The sequence below is a fragment of the Delphinapterus leucas genome, chromosome 11 (genome assembly GCF_059928025.1).
Source record: "Delphinapterus leucas isolate spDelLeu-1000000601 "Yukka" chromosome 11, BTC_Dleu_Yukka2, whole genome shotgun sequence".
Classification (NCBI taxonomy): domain Eukaryota; kingdom Metazoa; phylum Chordata; class Mammalia; order Artiodactyla; family Monodontidae; genus Delphinapterus; species Delphinapterus leucas.
Window position 1 is genome coordinate 30,099,982 of NC_143139.1, and position 4,574 is coordinate 30,104,555.

The following is a 4,574-nucleotide window of genomic DNA, read 5'->3' on the forward strand; positions in this document are numbered from 1 at the left end:
TGAAGAGGATTTCTGCTTCTAGCTGTGCAGTATACTAGAGGTTCAGTGAACCCCTTGTGAAGCAATACATCAAACATTCTGGATAAAAACATATAGATAAAATACCAAAGACATGATGCACGAAAGAAATTATTGAGAAGCTGGAATTCATTAAAATTAAAAACTTCTGCTCTGCAAAAGACAGTGTAAAGAGAATGATCAGACAAGCCACAGACTAGGAGAAAATATTTGCAAAAGACACATCTGATAAAATACTGTTATCCAAAATATACAAAAGACCCTTAAAACTCAATGATAAGAAAACAAACAACCCAATTAAATATGGGCCAAAGATCTTTAACAGGCACATCACCAAAGAAGATATACAGGTGACAAATAAACATGTGAAAAAATGCTTCACATCAATGTTATCAGGGTAATGCAAATTAAAACGAGATACGACTACATAATTCTTAGAATGCCCAAATCCAGAACACTGACAACACCAAATGCTAATGAGGATGTGGAGCAGCAGGAACTCTTGTACGTTGCTCATGGGAATGCAAAGTGGTACAGACACTTCAGAAGACAGCTTGATGTTTTTTTACAAAACAATACTCTTACCATGCAATCCAGCAGTTATGCTCCTGGGTATTTAACTAAAAGAACTGAAAACTTATGTGCACACAAATATCTGCATGCAGATGTTTATAGCAGCTTTGTTCATAATTGCCAAAACTTGAAAACAACTAAGATGTCTTTCAGTAGGTGTATGCATAAATAACTGTGGTATATTCAGATGACAGAATATTATTCAGTGCTAAAAAGAGGTGAGCTATCAAGCCATGAAAAGAGATGGAGGAAACTTAAATTCATATCACTAAATACAAGAAGCCAATTTGAAAAGGCTGCACACTCTATGATTCCAACTATGTGACATTCTGGAAAAGGCAACAGTATGGAGATGGTGAAAAGATCAGTGGTATGCGTGTGTGTGGTGAGGGGGTGGAGGATGGAGAGGGAGGATGAACAGGAGAAACACAGAGAATTTTAGGGCAGTGAATTTGTTCTGTATGATACTATAACGATGGATATACGTCATTGCACTTTTTATATGTTAGACATTATATATTTTACATTATATGTTTGTTCAAAGCCATAGAATGTACAACACCAAGAGTGAACCCTAATGTAAATCATGGACCTTAGGAGATTATGATGTGTAGGTTCATCAACTGTAACAAATGTACCACTCTGGTGGAGACTATGCACGTATGGAGGCAGGGAGTATATGGGAAATCTCTGTACCCTCCTCTTAATTTACTTGTGAATCTAAAAGTGCTCTAAAAAATAGTATTTTTTTATAAAACATATATAAAATAAAATATTTAAATGCATGACTGAGTTGAGGCCAGGAACAACAAAGAGGTATAAATCTATGGCAGTAAAAGAGAACTGGAGATGGCATTTGACCTGGCACTATCTACCTATCAATGTGGACAGAATCTGGGTTTTAATAAATCACTTGGATCATGAACAAGAGACAAAGTCTGGGGTTTGAGTATGTATAGTGAGATATCAGAGAGAAGAAAACTCTCATGAGACCAAGATCTGCAAAGAGTGATACCCTCACTGAGTAAACTGGGGAAAACCCCACCACACAACATAAGATTGTGACCATATGACCATGTTTTGTTTTTGGATCTAGATAGAAGAGAAAAAAATATACCTACCCTGAAATTTCCTAATCGTAAGCCTGAGATCTACCTGTATGGCCCATAAAACTCCAAGTCAAAAAGTTAGAGTCAGATATGCAAAGATTGCAGTTACAGAAATTATGAGAAACAGAATACAAAATAACTATGTTTATACTTCAATAGCTATGATATACTTCAAGAAATAGTAAATGGAAATGAAAATAAGAGGACATAAAAGAAGATTATTGAAACTGGCTAATCAGATTTGAAAATGAACCAAATAGAGGCTCTAGAAATCTGAATATTAATAATTAAAATTAAAACCTCAATAGATCAGTAAATTATACCTAGCTGAAGAAAGGATGGACCTTGAAAGTAAATCTAAAAAAAGAATACAACTATAGCACAGACAGACAAAGAATGAAATAAAGTTAAAGAGATCTTAAATCTATGAAGGGGCTTCCCTGGTGGCGCAGTGGTTGAGAGTCCGCCTGCCGATGCTAGGGGACACGGGTTCATGCCCTGGTCTGGGAAGATTCCACATGCCGCGGAGCGGCTGGGCCCGTGGGCCATGGCTGCTGAGCCTGCGCGTCTGGAGCCTGTGCTCCGCAACGGGAGAGGCCACAACAGTGAGAGGCCCGCGTGCCACAAAAAAAAAAAAAAAAAAAAAAAAGGCTATGAAGGATAAAGTGAAAAGACCTTTTATATGCTTCATTCTAGGGCCCAGAATGATTAAAGAGAATGAGAAAGTTATGGATTGACTCTTATTTATCTTGCTTATGATCTTTTGCCTCCCTGAATCTGTATGTCTTTCAATAATTCATGAAAATGATCAGTTTTTCATCTTTTTAAATATTGCCTATGTTGGTAGTAAATTTTTTCAGGTTTTATTTGCTTAAAATATTTTTATTTTCCTTCCTTTTAAAAGAGAGTTTCGCTGAGATACAGAATTTTAAATTTGCTAGTTATTTCTTCTCAACATTTTGAAAATGTCATTTCAATATCTTTTGGTACCTAGTATTGTTCTTGGAGCAGCTGTCAACCTAATGTACCTAGTATTGTTCTTGGAGCAGCTGTCAACCTAATGGTTATTCCATTGTAGGTTTGATGGATTTTCTTTCCTCTACTTTTTTTTTTTTTTAAAGATAGTTGAAATACAACTTTATTCTGATTCTAAACAAAAAGGAATGGGAACGACAGTAACAAGATTCCACCACTGAATATTGTGATGTGACTGTAGCAGTCTTATACATGAAATTCAAGGAGGAAACCACTGTGTTCCAAAACAGCTAAATATGCATGTCCAAAAAATGAAGGTATTTTTTAAACTGCCACATTCACTCTGAAGCTCATTCATCTCCTTCAGCATCCCAAAGATTAAACACATGTTCTGCTTAACTATGTAACAAAGTGGCAAACACGCTGCACTACTGACATCATAGGACAGTTGCCTATAAAACTAGACTTCTGACGCTGGGATCCACCTTCACTTTCTCACAAGTCATCATCTTCATCCGGGAGAGCAGTTGTCTGAGCAACCTCTAGATTATGCTCGTACTGCGCTGCCGTGGCTGGGTCCATGACTGCCTCTGGCGGGGTGAGAGCAGACATGGCGACGAACTCCAAGTTAGGGTCTCCGATCAGATTTCTAGCAAGCCAGAGGAAGGGCTTTTCAAAGTTGTAGTTACTTTTGGCAGAAATGTCATAGTACTGAAGATTATTCTTTCAGTGGAAGACAATTGACTTTACCTTAACTTTTCTGTCCTTAATATCCATTTGATTTCTACACAACACAATGGGGATGTTCTCACATAGTAGTACCAGATCTCTGTGCCAGTTAGGCACGTTCTTGTAAGTAACTCTTGATGTTACATCAAACATTCATAAGCGGCACACTGAGCTTGGGTATAATAGCCATCTCCCAGTCCAAAAAATTTCTTCTGACCAGCTGTATCCCAAACATTGAACTTAATAAGTCCTCTGTTGTTATGGAACACAAAGGGGTGGACCTCAACACCCAAGGTAGCTACATACTTCTCAAATTCACCAGTCAGATGACGTTTCAGGACTGTAGTTTTTCCAGTACCACCATCATCAACCAATACAAACTTAAACTGAACTTGGGGTTCTCCTTGGGCTGCTATCGTGATGTTACTTCCAGAAGCGTCTCCACCCCCGTCTATCTTTCCTCTACTTTTAATATCATCTGTTTGGGGTGCTACAGAAACTCAGTAAAGAAACTTGAGGGAGGGAAATAATCCCAGAAATGTATGAGATGCAAGAGGAATGATGAGCAAAGAAAAAAAGTAAACATAAAGCTAAAGAAATAATAAAATGTGTAATTATTGGCATTTCAAAAAACCAAGATAGAGAAATTCTTATGCCACATTCTCTAATTACAATGCAATTAAGTTGAAAATAATAAAATTAAAATAATTCAAAACTTTTAGAAATTAAAAAACACAGTTCTAATGGAAATTTAGAAATATTATAATTAAAGCAAAAAATATATAAATATTACTTGTCAGAACTTGTGAAGGTAAACTTATAGCCTTAAAGTCTTATTAAAATAAAGTTGAAAATTGATAAAATAAGCATTTCAATAAGCATTTCTAATTTCAATAAGCATTTCAACAAATTTCTAATTTGTTAAGCATTTCTTAACAAATTAGAAAACGAACAACATAATGAACTCAAAGTGAAAGAAAGGATATAATAAAGAGCAGGCACAAATGAAAATAGAAAACAAGATAGAGAGTATAAACAAAAAAATGGGAATGGTTAATGCAATTGACAGACTCTAATCAAAAACATTAAACGTCACAACAAAAAGATTAGGAATGAATAAATGAACAAAATAAAAACACAGGAGGTATTTTAAGTACTCTAAAAACCTTA

At 35.8% G+C, this 4,574-nt stretch overlaps 1 pseudogene; it reads right to left on the reverse strand.

The window, feature by feature from the left end:
- Positions 1 to 2,359: 2,359 nt before the first annotated feature.
- Positions 2,360 to 3,911, reverse strand: LOC111173643 (GTP-binding nuclear protein Ran pseudogene; annotated as a pseudogene).
- Positions 3,912 to 4,574: the final 663 nt, after the last annotated feature.